Source organism: Myotis nattereri (assembly GCF_964212035.1).
Source record: "Myotis nattereri genome assembly, chromosome: 13".
NCBI classification, from domain to species: Eukaryota; Metazoa; Chordata; class Mammalia; order Chiroptera; family Vespertilionidae; genus Myotis; species Myotis nattereri.
Window position 1 is genome coordinate 28,796,199 of NC_138088.1, and position 20,382 is coordinate 28,816,580.

General features: G+C 41.5%; 1 pseudogene across 1 annotated transcript; it reads right to left on the bottom strand.

Annotated features, from left to right (window-relative positions):
- Positions 1–4,079: 4,079 nt before the first annotated feature.
- On the bottom strand, positions 4,080–4,411 carry LOC308529210 (synaptophysin-like protein 1; annotated as a pseudogene). Its single transcript has one exon. The product of its transcript is annotated as a synaptophysin-like protein 1 (transcript).
- Between the last annotated feature and the right edge of the window lie 15,971 nt (positions 4,412–20,382).

The following is a 20,382-nucleotide window of genomic DNA, read 5'->3' on the forward strand; positions in this document are numbered from 1 at the left end:
ACCAAGGAATAAATTTAACCAAGGTGATAAAATACCTGTCACAAAATAATTATAAGACACTGAAGAAAGAAATTGCAGAAGATGCAAATAAGTGGAAGTATATACTGGGAGAGGAAGCATTAACATTATTACAATGTCCACACTATCCAAAGCAATCTATAGATTCAATATAATTCCTATCAAAATAACAATAGAGTTTTTCATAGAACTTGAACAAATAAACCAACAATTATTATGAAACCATGAAAGATCCTGAATAGCCATAGCCATCTTGAGAAAAAAGAACAAAGTCAGAGGTATCAGGCTACCTGATATCAAACTATACTGCAAGGCTATAATAATCAAAACTGTATGGTACTGGCATAAAAAAACAGACATACAGATCAATGGAACAGGGTAGAGAGCCCAGAAATAAACCCATGCCTATATGGTCAATTAATATATGATAAAGGAGGCAAAAACATACAATGGGGGTAAAGATGGTAATTTAATAAATAGTATTGAGAAAATGAACAGACACATGCAAAAAAAAAAAAAAGAAACAACCATTTTCTTACTGTATATACAAGAATAAACTGAAAATTGATTAAGGACTTAAATGTAAGACTCAAAACCATAAAACTCCTAAAAGGAAACATAGGGAGTAAAATCCATGGCATTTCTCTTAGCAATATTTTTTCTGATACATCTCCTCAGGCAAGAGAAACAAAAGAAAAAATAAACAAATGGGACTATATCGAACTAAAACATTTTTGCAAAGGAAACCATCAACAAAACAAAAAGACAACCTACTAAATTGAAGAACATATTTGCCAATGATACATCCAATAAGGGCTTAATATTCAAAATTTATTAAGAACTCAAACAACTCAACACCAAAGAACCCCAAACAATCCAATTAAAAAATGAGCAGAAAACCTGAACAGACACTTTTTCAAAGAGGACACACAAATGGCCAATAGACATATGAAAAAATGTTCAACATCATTAATCATCAGTGAAATGCAAATTAAAACCACAATGAGATATCACCTCACACCTGTCAGTATGGCTATCATTAATTCATCAACAAAGAACAAGTGCTGGCGAGGATGTGGAGAAAAGGGAACCCTCATTTACTGTGGGTGGGAATGCAGACTAGTGCAGCTACTATGGAGAACAGTACCATGGCAGTCAGTGCCGTGGCCTCAACCTGCAGGATGTGGCCAAGGATTGAAATAATAAGCCCTAGAAGTTAGGCTTGTTCCTAGAGATACTAGTCAAAGGGCACAGAGACTCTGGGGTGAGAGTTCAGTGTGTCAGCCTAAGATGTTCTTTTCATGCTTTCTTGCTGGTGGTGACCCTCAACCCTAAGCAATGCCACCATTCTTCCCAAAAAGGAGGGAAGCCATCCCTGCCCCTACTGCTTCTTGAAAGAACCACTGCCTTCATTACCAGCCATTCATCAACTTCTGAGACCTGGGTTGGCACAAGTGGATCACTGCCCCCAGACGGTTCATGGCAAATTACTGCCACGGAGATTGTCTTTTCTCAATGACCACCTCCCTCAGCAGCTCCACTTGTACTTTCGTGGAAGCACCAATACATGCAGTCGACCCAGTGACTCTCCAGGCTTCTGTATTCCCACCAAACTGTCCCCCAAGTCCATGCTGTATCAGGGTGATGATGAGAATGTCATTCTACAACATTATGGAGACATGATAGTTGATGAATGTGGGTGTAGGTAGGTGGCCAGAAATAGGAATTGAAGGAGTGTTCTTAGGGTACACTTTTAATGAAACAACATATCTGGTTTAAAAGTGGCGTGTGTGTTTTGGTGTTTTTTTTTGTTTTTTTCTTTTAATTAAATCTTTATTGTTCAGATTATTACATTTGTTCCTCTTTTTTTCCCCCCCATAACTCCCCTCCTCCCAGTTCCCGCACCACCCTCCGCCCTCACTCCCCACCCACTGTCCTCATCCATAGGTGCACGATTTTTGTCCAGGCTCTTCCCGCATCTCCCACACCCCTTTCCCCCCCCAAGAATAGTCAGTCCATTCCCTTTCTATGTCCCTGATTCTATTATAATCAACAGTTCATTCTGTTCATCAGATTATTTATTCACTTGATTCTTAGATTCACTTGTTGATAGATGCATATTTGTTGTTCATAATTTGTATCTTTACCTTTTTCTTCCTCTTTCTCTTCTTAAAGGATACCTTTCAGCATTTCATATAATCCTGGTTTGGTGGTGATGAACTCCTTTAGCTTTTCCTTATCTGTGAAGCTCTTTATCTGACCTTCAATTCTGAATGATAGCTTTGCTGGATAAAGTAATCTTGGTTGTAGGTTCTTGGTATTCATCACTTTGAATATTTCTTGCCACTCCCTTCTGGCCTGCAAAGTTTCTGTTGAGAAATCAGCTGACAGTCGTATGGGTATTCCCTTGTAGGTAACTGAGTTTCTTTCTCTTGCTGTTTTTAAGATTCTCTCTTTGTCTTTTGCTCTTGGCATTTTAATTATGATGTGTCTTGGTGTGGTCCTCTTTGGATTCCTTTTGTTTGGGGTTCTCCGCGCTTCTTGGACCTGTAAGTCCATTTCTTTCACCAGGTGGGGGAAGTTTTCTGTCATTATTTCTTCAAATAGGTTTTCAATATCTTGCTCTCTCTCATCTTCTGGCACCCCTATAATTCTGATGCTGGTACGCTTGAAGCTGTCCCAGAGGCTCCTTACACTATCCTCGCATTTTTGGATTCTTTTTTCATTTTGCTTTTCCGGTTGGGTGTTTTTTGCTTCCTCGCATTTCAAATCATTGACTTGATTCTTGCGCTCCTCTGGTCTGCTGTCGGGAGTCTGTATATTATCCTTTATTTCAGTCAGTGTATGCTTAATTTCTAGTTGGTTCCCCAATATAAGATCGAGGGTCTCATTAGTTTTCTTGTAGATCTCATTAAGTTTATCGGCGGCTTCTAAACAGTTATTGAGAGACCTTAAAAGTGTGGTTCTGAACTCTATATCTTCCATTGACAATTTTGTCCTGTTTCTTTGTCTCCGCATTTTGTTGTGCTTTCTTGGTGCACCCCCTAGTGGTCTTTGTTCGCAGTCTTATAATTAAATCTTGATTGTTGTAGCTAATTCCAGGGAGGGTTTGACCTCCAGGCCAAGTGGCTATGAGAATCAGCTGTGTCAGCAGTGAGAGAACTTCTGTCCTCTAGGGAGGTGCTAATCTGGCGTTTGCCTGAGGCTATCCGGCAAATGCCTGTGTGCAGGGCTTGGGCGGGGCAGGTCGCACAGGATCAACAGGGTGGGCCAGAGAGAGCAGTAATGGCGGTTCTCAGTCCTGTCCCCAGGGGCTCTGCCTCTCTGAGTCCCAGCAACGGCTGCAAAGCTCGAAGAGAAAGCTGCACTCGCTCTGACCGAAGCCAGACAGTCCCGCTTCTCCCGTTTGAGTCTGGGCCCCTAAAGACTCGCCCGGATCTAGAGCTCAGAGTCTGCAACTCCCTCCCGATTGAAAACGCCAACCGTGCCCTCCGCCGCCAGCCCGCTCCGCGCTCTCCGCACCTCAGAATTTGACTTCAGCACGGCGCCTCCTCTGAGTGTCCGTATGCGTTTCTCTTTCCTCCTAGTTGTAGGACTTCCACTCAGCCAGCGTTCCTGTGGTTTTGGGTGATGTCCCTTCTGTTTTTTGGTTTCACTTTTGAAGTAGTTGTTCAAAGCAGCAAACTCCGGCGTTAACCTATGCCGCCATCTTGGTTCCGTGTTTTGGTGTTTTTAGAAAGCCATTACTGGTACTTTTGTTTTTAATTCTCACCTGTGGATATGTTTTTATTGATTTGAGAGAGGGGGGAGGAAGAGAGGAGAGAGAGAGAGAGAGAGAGAGAGAGAGAGAGAGAGAGAGAAACATTGATGCAGTAGCCTCCTGAACGCGCCCTGACTGGGGATCGAACCCACAACATTTTGCTGTACAAGACTAAGCTCCAACCAACTGACCCATCCGGCCAGGGCCCATTTCTTTTATTAGAAACAAATAATGCTTCTGAAGATGTTGGCCACAGGTCATAGTATAGACATACTTTTAATATAGTGTACTTCTCCCTTAATTATATTCCGGTAGTAAGTGAAATACCTTCTTGGCTATGAGAAACAGAAGTATTTGATGGACAATGTAAGCTGGTCTCTTCGTACACAAACCATGTATTTCTTCCCAAAATATCATATTCAGAAAGCCAAAGATCACAGATACAATTAAGGATCCCATACTAGTCACAGAACCAAAATAACACATCATTCTTTGAAGATTATAGGGTGCAAGTCCCTGGACAATATTGTGACCAGTGGCTATTTTAATATCTGTCAGAGCTTTAGCCCAGGCTGAAGTGCTTACCAGCCACAAGAAAGTGGCAACAAGAGTAACAACAAAGTCAGCCACGGGAAGTGTTTAACTATCCCAGTACAGGTTTGGGGAATTCCACAGAAGAAGAAAATTAAAAACGGAACTGCCTGATGACCCAGCAATTCCACTTCTGAGTAAATATCTGAAGAAACCCAAAACACTAATTCAAAAGAATATGTGTACCCCTAGGTTCACTGCAGCATTATTTACAATAGCCAAGCTATGCAAGCAACCCAAGTGCCTATAAATTAACAAGTAGATAAAAAAAAAGTGATGGTACATATTTACAATGGAATATTACTCAGCCATAAGTAGAATAAAACCTTACCATTTGTGATAGCATGGATGGAGAGAGACTTATGCTAAGTGAAATAAGTCAGTCAGAGAAAGACAAATATTACATGATTTCACTTATATGTGGGATCTAAAGAACAAAATAAATTAACAAACAAAATAGAAATGAACTCTTAGAGACAGGGAACAGACAGATGGTTGCCAAAGGGGCAGAAGTTGGGGGACTGGGTGAGAAAGAGATTAAGAACTATACATTGGCAGTACAAAATGTTCACAGGACTGTGAATTGCAGCATAGGCAATATAATTGATAATGTTGTAAATAACTATGTATGGTGCCAGGTGGGCACTCAAAATATCAGGGGGGGACACTTTGTCAAGTATATGATTGTCTAAGCACTAAGCTGCCTTAACTTGCAAGCTAAAGCCATGCTCTCCCAAAGCCTGGCTATTTCTGCATATTCCTCTGACGTGCAATCTGCTATGGAGCTCCCTGTTGAGTTGGCTGAGGTTCTGTCAAATCGGAATCATGGTCTGAGGCTCTCCCTACCCAATCCTGCCTCCGCCTCCTCTCCCTTCACAGGTGTCAGAGCTACATCACAAATCCCGCTTCTTTCCCCGCTTATCTTTCACAGATACGACCTCCCAATAAACCTCCTGCACCCCAAACCTTGTCTCGGGGTCTTTTTACTCTAGGACCCAAATGACACAAACGGTTTCAAGTAGAAGCTCCAACTTTCATGCCACAAGGGCAACACTGCAAATTACAAGTGCTCATTTGGAAACAACTTATTTGTTTTCAGGGATTTACCTGTTCAATGATTACAAACAATCCTTTCGAGAAATGTAAGGAAGGCCAGGTAGAAATAAAAATCACAGTTGAAATCTACTGAAGAGTTGCTCTGTGCCAAACTCTTCACATGAATTCCCCACCTATTCCTCACATGCCTCATGAAGTGTGTAGACTTTCTATTATTTCCTTTTACAGAGAGCAAATAGAGATTAGTTTGATTGTCCAACGACATAATTAGTAAGCGAGAGAGTCAGCATCTGTCCCCAGGAAAGCCTACCCTAGTAACCAATACACCATTCCAGTTATCCACAGTTGATTTATGTTGTTTTCAATGGAAGGATCCTAACACATATGAACATTGGTTCCAGGGAGCAAGGTGTACGGCAGTGATGGCCAACCTATGACACGTGTGTCAGAGGTGACACGCGAACTCATTGTTTTGGTTGATTTTTCTTTGTTAAATGGCACTTAAATATATAAAATAAATATCAAAAATATAAATCTTTGTTTTACTATGGTGGCAAATAACAAAAAATTTCTATATGTGACACGGCACCAGAGTTAAGTAGGGTTTTTCAAAATGCTGACACGCCGAGCTCAAAAGGTTCGCCATCACTGACCTATACAAACAAATTTGGCCTTATCTAAGAGCATCTATGCTTCTGAGCCACACAAAAAACTGCAGTTGCTGATATAAATTAGCCAATTGCTACAATGCTTTCAGAACATAAACTTTCTTTTGAAGTGTCCAGTTTTGCCTATGATCCCAGGAAAAATGGGATCTAGTCCTAGTCCCCAACCGGCTGAAAATAGATGTAGCATGGAGGGGACCATTAGCTTCCTCCTGGAAGAGAGTCTCAGGTTGGCAGAAAGAACAGTTTCTGGAGATAAGGAAGGTAGAACTGCTTATGCAATAGCATTCCAATGGTGTGTGGAGGGATGTTTTTTATATGTTTTTATTGATTTCAGAGCGAGAGCGAATCATTGATTGGCTGCCTCCTGCACACCCCACACTGGAGATTGAGCCCCACAACCAGGGTATGTGCTCTGACCACAAATCAAACCGTGACCTCCTGGTTCATAGGTCAATGCTCAACCACTGAGCCACACCAGCCGGGCTCAATGGTGGGTTTTTAAGCGGGATTTGAGTGCTTGGAAATCCCTGAGTCCTTTTCCAATTCTTACAATAATCTTAGCCCCATAGTTACAAGACTCAGAGATTCTTAGTGAATGCTGGTCATAGAAAAGTGAGGAATTTCCTTTTGTGACTCCCTGAAAATCAAACTCTAGAGGTTGACTTTGTGGGCTGTAGGTTGAATTAGCAGTCTTTCCACGTATCTTATGTAGAAAGTGTGCTTCTCAATATACCAGCTACAGTAACTGGGTGCCATTCTAAGAGTGGTGGTATCCTGGGGGTTCATGTGAAAGACCCTTGGACTTCAAATGCCCCAAGAAAAGCTGTTGAGCCCAAACCGGTTCGGCTCAGTGGATAGAGCGTCGGCCTGTGGACTCCAGGGTCCCAGGTTCGATTCCGGTCAAGGGCATGTACCTTGGTTGCAGGTACAACCCCAGTAGGGATTGTGCAGGAGGAAGCTGATCAATGTTCCTAACTCTCTATCGTCTCCCTTCCTCTCTATAAAAAAAATCAATAAAATATATTTTAAAGAAAGAAAGAAAGAAAAGCTGTTGAAAAGCACAGATAAGCAGATGTATTTTGTTGAAAAGCTATCCTGTGAGGTCAGATGGGTTTTCAGTGGTTCTCAACCTTGGCTGCACATTAGAATCACCTGGGAATCTTTTTGAAATCCTAATTTCTGGGCCTCATCCTCCAGAAATTCTGTTTCTTTGTTACTAATGTTGTGGCCCCACCCCACAACAAAGAAACAATTTCCAGAGGATGAGGCCCAGAAATCAGGATTTTAAAAAGATTCCCAGGTGATTCTAATGTGCAGCCAAGGTTGAGAACCACTGGTTAAGATAGTTGTCCTGCTAGTGTGTGAGTAGTGCCAGTGAACTCACCCCAGCTGTGCCTCATCCACAGAGCATGTACGTAGAACAGCTGAGGAAGCCGGCAGGCAGCCCTGGATCTGTAGGTGCCTCAAGCCACGGATTTCACAACCCGTCAGGCCATTTGTACCTGTGGGACCAGGGAAGCTGCCCTTCTTAGAACGGTTCCTATTAAGGCTTTCGAACTGTCCCGTGTCATCTGCTGGGGAAATGATGATTGAATGAACTACAGCGGTGAGCCTGATAACCCCCCTCACACCCATTACACTAGTGGCAGTGGTGGGGTCACAGTCACTTGCCTTAGAAGTGGGACAAGCCACACGGGAAGAAGAAACTTGTCACTCCAGAGGTTCCGGGGTGGCATTGCATTTCCATTCACCTGGTGGCTACGAAGATCAGAGAGAGAGCGGGATCACGGTGCTGAATTTAGGCTGCAGCTGTTGCTTACCTTCAGCCAGGGCATCATTCAGGGGCCAGTTAGAAAACAGAAACCACTTCAGCTATTTTAAGCAGGGAGGCATTTAAGAAATGCAGAGAATTGCGCGCATATAAAATATTGGAAGGGCTAGAGAAAGCAAATTTGAAGTGGCTCCCAGATGGCAGAGCTGGCCTGCCAAGGAGCCAGCTACCCTGCCATAATCAAGAAGCCAGAGAATCAGGACACTGCTCTGGAATTGATAGCTCCAGAAACTCACCGCCTAAACAGCAACTGGAAATCACCAGGCCCCAGGGCTGCAGCTGTTGCCTTCAAAGGCGCACTGCTCCTGCTAGACCGGCGTCAGCCAAACCTGCATGCCCAGCGCCCGCCTGATGCCCTGGCGCCCATGGAGCTGGTGACTGGATGTTGTGAAGCCACGGCCGAGGGCCCAACCCTTCCACACCACGCCAGCCCGCAGCAAACGGAAGCAGCAACAGTGCTTCTCCGTGCACACATTTGTCTTCCAAATTCCCACAAGTGCATCTGATTGTCCACGCTTCAACCTTAACTACCAGGAAATCGAGTTTTTGGCTTTCCAGCCTGTTTGGTACAGACAGGCATCCTGAAAGGAGGGAGGAGGGAGGCTGAGCACTGCTCCACTATGAACCAGCCAGCTCGCTGTGTCCTGGAGGAAGAAGGGGACAGGGCTAGCAAAAAGCCACAGGGGAAGGCATTTCCTGGCTTGAAAATGGAAGTGGAAGCAGGAAAAAGGAAGGGAAGGCCTACCTAGCCCAATGGAGCATGCAGGCAGGTTTGACCTGGAGAGAGGTTCGGACTTGTGGAATCCTTGTCCAATGCTGCCCTCTGATGTTTGTGGGATAAACTGCTACCGAGAGATGCTGAGGCACCGCCTGAGAGGGGACGCATGGAGATGTCGTTTTTCTGGAGTAAACAGCGATGGGTGTCTGAACTTCACCAAAATGGAAAAACCCACTGAATTGGACATCAAAGCTCTGCCAAACGATGCAGCCAATGGCCATCCAGGTCAAGTTTACCAAGCTGTTCTTGACCCAGACCTCTGGACACAGGGTATTTTTTTTCCTTCGTAATCAGAGTGGGAACGTTGTAAGTATTCCTGGGGGTTCGCGCAATGATCAGAAAAGCAGATGATCAATTAAATTATGACTCATTTACACAAATGATAGATAAAAGTGTAGACCTCAAACCAAAGAGTTTAACTGTCAGTATCGTTAATTTGACTTTTCTTAATCTATCTTTACATGATGCTTGGAACATGCCTTCCCCCAATACTGCACTCATGGAAGTGTGCTTCTCTTGTCTTCCTTCCAAGCTGTTAAAACGCTAAGGTCCAGGATCTATGCTCACAAGAAGTAAGTCATAGTCACCTCCCTCTCTTCCCTCTTCCTTCCTCATGGCCACGCTGCAGTAAGCCAGAACTGCAGTTTGGGATCTTTGGATGAGAGAAGCTGGGTTAGAATAGGCCTACTCTTTAGAAAACTTCTTTTGAGTTGTTTATATTGGGGTTGGGGGGGTCAAAGCATATTTATCCATCAAGCATTACTATTTTCCTTTGCTTACTTTCCTTGACTATATGACCTTATTGGTTATTCGTCAGTAGGATTTAAATATGCATGGGTCTCAGGCCAAAATAATTTCTAGTAGCATCTCAATCTCACTCTGATTTCTAATTGAGAAGCCCAGGAGAATCATGAGGAACGGCCATCATGGCTGGCGTTGTAGCACTCTTTCCCGCAAACTCTCTCTACCTAAGGCCGCCATCTTTGAGAACCTCTAAATATTTGGGAACTCTTTAACAAACAGTATGAAACCATCCAAGTTTGAGGCTAGAGAGGAACTAAATATGACAAGCTGGAGATGCTCAGCAGGAACCACTTCTTGTATTGTTCATACTGATAAGCCTTCCGCTCCCTGGGGCCAGCGCTGCCCCCTTCCCACTTCTCTGTTGGGTCCTCTGGCATGAAGGGAACGGGATTTACAAACAAGTCACTGCGGAGATCAGAGAGCTCCCCCTGGCCCAGCCTCTGGACTGGACGTGCATCATGCTCTTCCCACCCCACTGTTTGCTTTCCCACTGGGGAGGAGAGGGGCTCATCTTCAGGATGCAGGGATGAAAGGCCGTGGAAAACAACAAGCTTGAAGCTGTGTGGGGTCAGGGCTGTGTGTAATCAGTCATTAGGGGGCCCTGATCTGCTGATCTGCTTCAAAGCTTTGGAACTTGACTTGAGGGATGTCATCCTGCTGGGTTCACAGAAGAAAGTCCCAGGGGCGAGAGGCGAGGTGTTGCCACAAAAATGAGATCATAGATGGAGAGACATTTAGAAAATAGTTTGCAGCGCTGTTGTTATGATAATGACAATAACAAGTCAATGACAAGAATCCTCCCAAGACTGTCCAATCCCCCATGTTGAATAGTTTGGTCATAATAGAATAAAATAGTGTAGCTTTGAAAGCTCAATACATGTAGGTTGGAGAATCAGTTTTAATATTCACAAACAGGAGACAGAAAATAAATTATGGTAATCCCTACAATAGAATAATATACAGCCATTTAAAAACTATGTGGTAAACACATATTGCTAGCAGGTATGTAACTGGTACTACCTCAGTGGAGGGCAACTTGGCACCACAAATCAAAATTACAAATGCCTATACCTCTAATCCAGCATTTCCACTTTAAGGAATTTATCTTACAGACATATTCACAGAGGAACAAAATAACATGTACATACAGGTACAACTCTATTTATGGCAGCATTTTTTGGTAACAGCAATCATTTAGAAACCATCTTTAGGGAACCTGTTTAAAAAGTTATGGTATAACCCAGCTGGTGTGGTTCAGTGGTTGAGCATCAATCTATAAACCAGGAGGTCATGGTTCAATTCCCAGTCAGGGCACATGCCTGGGTTGTGGGATCAATCCCCAGTTTGGGGTATGCAAGAGGCAGCCGATCAATGATTCTCTCTCATCATTGGTATTTCTATTTCTTTCTCCCTCTTCCTTCCTCACTGGAATCAATAAAAAATATATATTTTAAATAAAAAATTATGGTCTATCCATACAATGGAATAGAGTGCAGTCTTAAAAAAAAAAAGTAGCAGCTCTCTATGCCTTGATATGTGGCTAAATGTAAAACAATACCAAAAAAATCAAGGTGCAGAACAGCATGTATATTACACCACCATCTGAGGTTGATAAAGTGAGAGAGAACCTGGGGTGAACATTCGCTGGATGAAAGACACCCAGAGTCCAATCCAGCTCGCCATCTGCCTCGGATGCCTTCAGCCTCCACCAGTGGGTACTGACTGGTCCCTGAACTGCGCAGTCTTATCAGAGGAAGAGGCATATGTGTGCTCTCTGTTGCGGTAGATTTAAATATCAGTGGACATGGCATCATCTGGATTAGTTGCTGAAAATGAAGATTGAAAAGATCTATCCTTAAGAGATTGTGATTCAGTAGGTCTGGGGTTGGAGCCTAGAACTGGTGGGGGGGGTTGTTTTTAAAAATAGACTTTATTTTGCCGAGCAATTTTAGGTTTGCAACAAAATTGAAGGTACAGAGATTTCCCATATACCCCACCCCCACCCAGGCAAGGCTTCCCCCATTATCAGTATCTCCCACCAGAGTGGTGCATTTGTTACAACTGATGAACCTAAAGGACGCGTCATTAGGGTTCACTCTTGGTGCTGCACATCCTATGGGTTTGGACAAATGTACAATGGCATGTATCTATCAATATCGTATCATATAGAGTGGTTTCCCTGCCCTAAACATCCTGTGTGCTCCACCTGTTTATCTCTTCCTCCCCTTTAACCCCTGGGAACCACTGATATTTTCACTGTCTCCATCGTTTTGCCTTTTCCAGAATGTCATCTGGTTGGAATCATACAGCATGCAGCCATTTCAGATTGGCTTCATTCACACAGGAATATGCATTTAAGGTTCCTCCACGTCTTTTCATGGCTTGATAGTTAATCTCATTTCAGCGCTGAATAACATTCCATTGTCCCACTGTCCCACGGCGTATTTATCCACTCACCCACCTCAGGACACTTGGTTGTTTCCAGGTTTTGGGCAATTATTAATAGCTGTCAATCAACATCCATGGCCAGGTTTCTGTGTGGACATCCATTTTCAACTCCTCTGAGCAAATACCAAAAAGCACGATTGCTGGATTGTATGGTAAGAGTAGTTTTGTAAAAAACAAACAACTGCCAAACTGTCTTCCAAAGTGGCTGAACCATTTTGCATTCCCACCGCACCGTATGAGAGTCCCTGTTGCTCCACATCTTTGCCATCATTTGGTGTCATCAGTGCTCTGTGTCTTGGCCATTCTAATAGGCATGTAATGAATAGTATCTCGTTGTTGTTCTACCTCGCATTTCCCTGATGACATGCGATGAGGAGCATCTTTTCAGGTGTTTATTTGCCATCTGTATACCTTCACCCCACCCTTAATTGGGCCATTGGGTGGGACCTCCTAGAGACTGTTGTCTACTTGATTTGTTCCAGAGTTCAGTAGCCCCTTTAAATGCAGACAATCACCCTGCAACTGGGCCAGTTTCTCCTGACCCGCTTCTGGCTTTCCGCTCCATTTCTCGGGTTTGGGTGCTTCATGTAAGCAACACGGAAATCTACTTAAGCTATGACACTTTTCCTCTGATTTGGAAATGAGAAGGGTTCTGAGAAACTGTTCAGTGGTGTGACTGAAAACACAAAGCTCTCACGTTACACAAAGAAAGAGTTGAAATGTAACAGAAGCCGCACCGGAAGGTTAACCTCCTTCCCCCACTCCTCCTGCTTCCGAGTTGTCTCCTGCTTCACATCTGCTCTACTCTTTTTTTTTTTTTTAATATATTTTATTGATTTTTTTACAGAGAGGAAGAGAGAGGGATAGAGTTAGAAACATCGATGAGAGAGAGACATCGATCAGCTGCTTCCTGCACACCCCCTACTGGGGATGTGCCCGCAACCAAGGTACATGCCCTTGTTGGGAATCGAACCTGGTACCTTTCAGTCCACAGGCTGACGCGCTATCCACTGAGCCAAACTGGTCAGGGCCTGCTCTACTCTTTTGGTTTATGTGAACAACCAACTATTTAGAGGCTGTAAGAATTTGGACCCTCCCTAATGATGCTGCATGTACTTCAAGTTGGAAAACTCAGCACATCTTTACAGCCCATCCTAAATTTGCCTTCTCTTAAATGTACTTTTCCTCCAGACTTTGGCATTCTCATTGCAAGGAAGAAGAGTGCTTAGCGTCACAGAACTCTGCCTCATATTTAAGACCCTGTGTTTTCACTGAAGTTAGTTCATCCCACGGCTATGCTGAGTTCTCCTGAACTCCATTGAATCAACCTCTTTGAGCTGAAGGTTTTCTCTTTTTATTTTTGCTTCAGACAGGGTACCCTCAGAGAAATCCCTTGAGAAGTTTAAAATGTTTAATGAGGGATCTTATAGACACAAATATATACTAACTTTAAAAGTCTTCCGTTTTAGCCCTGGCCAGTGTGACTCAGTAGTTAAGTGCTGGCCCACACACCGCAGGGTCACGGGTTCAATTCCTGGTCAAGGGCACGTACCTGGGTTGGGGGTTCCCTCCCCACACCTTGGTTAGGGTGTGTGTGGGAGGCAATCAGTCAATGTGTCTCTCTCACATTGATATTTCTCTCTCTCTCTCTCGCTCTCGCTCTCCCCGTCCCTCCCTTCCACTCTCTCTGAAAAGCAATGGAAAAAAATATTCTCTGGTAAAGGTTAACAAAATAAAGTTAAAAATTCTTCAAGTCTACTTTCATTCATTCCTTTATTCAACATTTACTGAGTGCTGAGTGTGTGCCAGGTACAATAGCAAACCAAACAAAGCAGACCTGGTGGAGTTTATACCTAATGGCAATAAGTACTAAATGTAATGAGCAAATGACACAGTATTAAAAGGTGTTAAGATCTACGGAATAAAGAAAAAGAAGAGTGAGCAGACGAGATGGGAGCATGAGGATGGAGGTTCATGTTACCATTTTAAAGGGTGTCAGGGAGGGCTTCACTGGAAAGATGACATTTGGGAAAAGACTTAAAGAAGAGAGAAGCATGCTGCAGGAGTGGGCACATGGCCTAGCGAGTGAGAGGTGGGTAAGATGAGCCGAGTAGAATAGGAAATGAAGTCAGACATGGGGGTGGAGGGGTGAGTCGACAGCAGCCCTATTATCTTTGGTTCGAAATTGAGAGATTTTTACTATTTTGAGTAGGGATTTATTCTTGTTCATATTTCCAATAAAATTTTGCTTTTTAGTACTTATAAAAACTTGGAAAGTATTTTACTGACTTTATTGACATCAAAGGGTGGAGCAAAAGTGGGTTTACAATTGTGAATACATGAAACAGAGTTTATTCTTGTATTATTATCAATTATTGTATTATTTTCCACGCAAACTACAAACCTGCTTTTGCTCCACTCTATATGTAATAATTCTATGAATTTTGATAAATGACTAAATCTATAAACTCACCATCTCATTAAAGTTATAGGACATTTTCATCATCCCTAAGAATTTTCTCATAACCTTTTTCAGTCTGTCCCTCCCTCCACTGCCAGTCAGTCAATGACCAGTCTGCTTTTTGTCACTATAGATTGGTTTGCATTTTCTAGGATTTTTATATAAACGGGATCATATAGTATATACTCTTTTATGCCTGGCTTATTTCACTCAAATGATGCTTTTCAAATCCATCCATGCTAATGTATATATATTTCATTCCGTTTTTTGTTGCTGTACATCCTATCATATAAATATACCATATTTAGTTTATTTTTCACTCATTGATGAAAATTTAGATTTTGGTCCCTCAAAATTATAATATATTAATGTTGTTTTTAATAATTGTGTTCTAATAGTTATTATCCTGATCACACAATCTAGAAATTTTCAGTTCCTAAAGCCTCGAGGCCACAGGAAATTTTAAAATTTAAATATATTTTTGCTGCAGAGAATTACGAATGGTAATTATAAGTGGTAACAAATAAAAAACAGTTAAGCATGAAAACATCTGACATTGGTAGGACAAAATTTTACAGGGGAAGTGGAATGGAGAAAAACGATGGGAAATGTCCCAGTGCTAAGAAGTTACGTGGTAACACTGTGGTATTTACAGCCCATTACATACATTTAAAGAAGTCATGTGACTTTTATCTTTTTAAGTCAATATGTACAACATGCTAGGAATTTAATGCTTTACAACTCGTTAAATTATTTTACACGTCAATTTTAAAGTGTGAATGTGAAAAATAAAAAATGAAAGGAGAAATGCTGGAGTATTCCTTCTCTCAGGCCCCACTCCCAGAGGCTGTTCTTTAATTGTTCTGGGGGAGGGGGAGCAGGAACATTATGGTCTTCAAAGTTCCCCAGATAATTCTAATGTGCAGCCAAAGTTCAGAACAGCTGGTCTAGCAACAGTAGTCACTCTCAACAGAATGACACTTGAAAAAACAACAGGCATAACACTTACCAAGGAATAGAAAAAAATGAAAGCGGAGTTGTTTACCACTTGCCTGGGAGTGTCAGGGATCTAGCAAGTAACTATCCGAAAGGTTTATAAAAACATCAACAGTCCTTATAGAACTTAAGCACAAAAAACATGAACTGGAAACCATGGCTGATCACTATGATGCCTTCCAATGATGAAATGCTATTATTTGCAAGGCACTGTGACAGTTGTTGTAAGCACATGGAATTATCTTCATTGTAGATTGTTTCAGGCCTGGGACACTAAACCAGAGTATGGTAACAAAGAAAGACCTCAGAAGGGTATAATTATTAACTGGTAATTGCCCCTGGACTGATCTATCGGCCTCCTTTCACAGCGGTATTTCTTTCTGCTTACTGTCAGAGGTCGTCTGCAATTTAATTTTGTTTTCTACTTCCCTATTTCTCCTCTATTCTGTTTTTGTGCCTTAGCTATTTTTTCCTCTCACTCTTGTTTTCTGTTATGATTTATAGTATAGTGATAAAAGATGGGACGAGGATTTGGGCTCAAGGACAAATTTCACAATTAATTACAGTGACCTGGTAAGACTATGTAAAATGTGGGTCATTGTGATACCAGTGTAATTAGCTAGTTATTAATAATAGGAGGGAGCAAAGGGAAGGCCAACCATTATAGAAGAGAGACCAGACATGTCATTTGGAAGCTGCAACTTTGTACTCCCTGGGGCAACCACTGGCCCATTCCCTGCAGAATTACTGGGGGAAGGGGTCCAACGAAGGAGAGACAGATGCATGTGCAGTGAAGCTGGGGTGAAGTTACTTGCCTGTCAGTCAAGCCTGGGGAACCATGCATTGGCCACAGTGGGCAAAGCCAATGCAAACCCGAGAAAATTTGGGACTACATAATAGTTCACGCTCTTGTTGCTCTGGGCTCCCTCTTGTTCTCCTGTGTGGCTCTTGGCTTGTGGGTCTCTCTTGTACCTGTTTCCTTATATTTGCCCTTATGGCCATCTGGACCGCACATGCAATAGACTAACGGACTGCAGCTAAGCTAGCCTGATGCTGGACTGGACTGTGCAAATATGGAATGAAAATTCTGGACACTGGCTCCGATTTTAGCCCTGCTAAAAAGGGACTATTTCCTTGGCGGGACTGGGGGAAATGAAACCTTTGAAACTCAGGGGTTTGACACCACAGAAATAAAACTCTCCACTATAACTCATCCTCCTGTGCAAGTCTCAGAAATTTCGTTTTCTCAGGCTATTGCAAGAAATCCACCCCCACTAGCAACCGGTGTGCGTTGAAGGGCTCTTTAATCCTGTGAAGTGGGCCGACTGGTACCTCTAGAAGGAAATGTTCCATCCTAATCCCTGTGAATAGTACCTTTTCCAGCAAAAGATGTGATTACATTAAGGATCTTGAGAGGAGAGCCTTATCCTGGGCTATCAGCATAGACCCTAAATACAATCACATGAGAAAGGTGGAGTGAGTTTTGAGGCACAGACACAGAAGAGAAGGTGATGAGAAGACAGAGCAGAAAGAGATGCAGCCACCACATGCAAGGAATGCCGACAGCCAACAGAAGCTGGAAGAAGCAAAGAACAGACTCTCCACTGAATCCTTGACGTCAGACTTCTGGCCACCAGTACTATTAGAGAGCAGATTTCTATGTGTAAAGTCACCAAGTTTGTAGTAGTTGTTACAGCAACCACAAGGAATGAATACTCTGGTAATCTCTTCAGGCAAAGAATAAGCTAAGGAATGTGCAAGTGCTTTGTAAACAGAAGTGCTATACAGATACAATCTCTCTTTACTGCTCTCTTTCTACACAAACCTCTAAGACCATGCAAATAGCCATCATCATGAATCAGTATTCATGGAACAGATGGAAGGGGAGTTCCCAATGTTGGTGCTCCTTCTCCAACATTTCCCATCTTGTTGTCTAAAGAAATCTGGGAGTAATTTTTTATATCTTTCTCCGTCTTATCTCACACACTCCATCAATTATCAAGTCCTGTGGATTCAACTTCATATGAATCTCTTGAATTGTCTATTCGTGTCACCCTGAACATAAGGCCTTTGAATGTGCTGTTTCCTTGGCCTTCCCACCACAATAGAAGATTAGCTGCAGAGTGGCCATTTCACTGTTAGGTTAACCCATAATCATGCTCTAATTATGTAGATAACAAGTTTATATATCTGCCAGGTGCAAGTTAATATAAAGATGGCACTGATGACACAGAAAAATAGAAACTAATATCAAAAAGCACCAATTTTACTACAGATTCAATGAAATCCCTATCAGAATCCCAGCTGGCTTCTTTGCAGAAATTGACAAGCTAACCTTAACATATGGAAACACAAAAGATCCAGAATAGCCCAAACAATCTTGAAAACGCAGAACTAAGTTGGAGAACGCTCACTGCCAGTTACAAAACTTACTACACAAAGCTACAGTGTGACGGCAATGTGGTACTGGCATAAAGATAGACATATAGGTCAGCCTAAAAGAATTAAGACTTCAAAAAATATACCTATGGTCAACTGATTTTTTACAGGGGTAGCAACAAATGGTGCTCGGACAACAAATATCCATATTTGAGAGAAAGGAGCTGTACCCCTACCTTACACCATATATAAAAATTAACTCAAATGGATTATCAAAACTTAGAAGAAAACGGGGTAAATCTTCATAAACTTAAATTTGGCAACTCTTTCTTAGATATGACATCAAAAACATAAGCAACAAAAAAATAACATCAAAATTAAAACTTCTGTGCTGCAAAATGATACCATTAATGAGTGGAAATGGGCTTAATCTCACTATTTTCAAACTTTTTTTCCTCATTACTTGGTCTTTATAGAGAAGAACGGCTAGTTCTAATTTATTTTTGTTCTTACATTTTCTTGTTCTTACTATTCAGCAACAAATTGAATTAACAATCAATTCCCATTTTTCATAAAGAGGAATACTTCCCTTCTGAATCCAATATAACGCTTCAATAATAGTATTGGCCAAGGGTTGTGACATGTCTCAAAGACATTCAGGTTCTTATTACAAATGAAAAGTAGAAGCCCTACAAAAGCAAAAACTGAGGGCTAGGAGATAGCTTTGGGGAAATATCCTGAAGTTTTTTTTTTTCTGTTTCTTTTTTTTTTTTTTTTTTTTGTGCCGAAACCCGGGAGCGAACTGTTTCTTTTTTTTCCCTCTTGATTCTAAAGAGTGAGGGAGAGGGATAGAGGAACATTGATCGGTTGCTTCCCACACATAATATCCTGAGTTTTTTAGGTCAAAGTAATATTTGATACAGTTTATATAAATTCAGGTATTATTCAAAATTAAGACAAAATTTCTACACTTTTAACAAATCTCCACTATCCTCACCTAAGTAGTCTTATAGTCAGGGTATAAATTCCAGCTTGGAAAAAACTACTGGGCATCTGTACGTACCAGTAAAATTCCTATTCACTTTAGTTACGTAAGTATTGAGGATCTGTTCTGACTGGTGACCAAGGGGAAAAAATCCAAAATTGAGTAGACTGGTCCTAAGGCTTCAACAATTTCTGAATAATTAATAAAAAAAATTTGGAGCCCTGGCCAGTGTTGCTCAGAGTGCAGGGCCATGCACCAAAAAGGGCCAAGGGTTCAATTCCCGGTCAAGGGCATATACCTGGGTGAAGGTTGGATCCCCAGCCCAGTAGGGGCACATTTGGGAGGCAACCAATTGAGGTCCCTCTCACATTGATGTTTCTCTCTCCTCCCCTTAAAAATCAATGGAAAAGTATTCTCAGGTTAACAAAAAATAAAAATAGTAACTTGGAGCCCTCTTCTCATCACATAATCCTACTCACGATTCATTGCACAAAATTTCTAATAAATATACAACCTTAAAGATGGGTATAATCAAATCAAGTTTTCTAATGTAAAGGCCAGTAGCTGACAGGCGGTAAGGTCAAAATTATGTATTCCCTTCTTCCCCTATCTTTTATACATGATGAGTGCGGGAGAATGAAATTGGACAAACTTTAAATACAGGCAAAAAAATAATACATTCAAGTATTTTCTTACACACCACTTATATAAATCAGAAACCATTATGTAAGGATGATTTAAATATTAGGGTGATTTTAAAATGTTTATTTAAAATCCTTATTTAGAGCTAATTGTATTTAGCTCCTTAGCCAGTAAAATATATACATTCATGTTTTCATGTAGTAGGCCCTCCATTATCTGTGGATTCTGCATGCATGGGCTAACTGCATTAAAAATATTTGGAAAGTTCTTGTTGCTGATATTGTGCTAAGCAGTTATAGGCCTGGATGGTTGTGTATACTAAATATGTACCAATGTTTTGTCATTATTCCCTACACAATACATTATAACAACTATTGAGTATAACTATTTTATATAAGGGACTTAAGCATCTACAGGTTTTGGTGTCGTGGTGAGAGGTCCTGGAACCAATTCCCCACAGATATGGAGGGTCAACTCTCCTAGAAAATGTTTTGTTTTACGTATTTTCCATTAAATATAATTAATGATCTAATCAATTACCAAAAGGACTTTGTGAACAATGTGAAAAGTAATGATAATATGTTCATTTTCTTAGTCTTTCCTTCCCAAAGGTTCAATTTTAAAAAGAATATTACTGCTTTAAAACTTCAACAGTTTGTGCTTATAATATTTTCAAATTTGTCTGTAAGAGTTTGGTGCTATAAAAAGGGCGAGTGGCTGTGAGAGAAAGAACGGAAGAGAATATCCTCACAGTTAATACTGATAAAATTGATCCACCGTGTTAGCAAGAAACATCAATGTTTCTTGGGAAAATCAATGGGTACTATCACTTAATATATAAAAACTTCCTGGTGGTGATTAATTTTATGTAAGGTAAATGTCAGAAAAAAAATCAGTAGAATTCGCTAGTTACTTTAAATCAACTTATATTTTAATTCAGAAATTTAAATACACACATTTGTAGC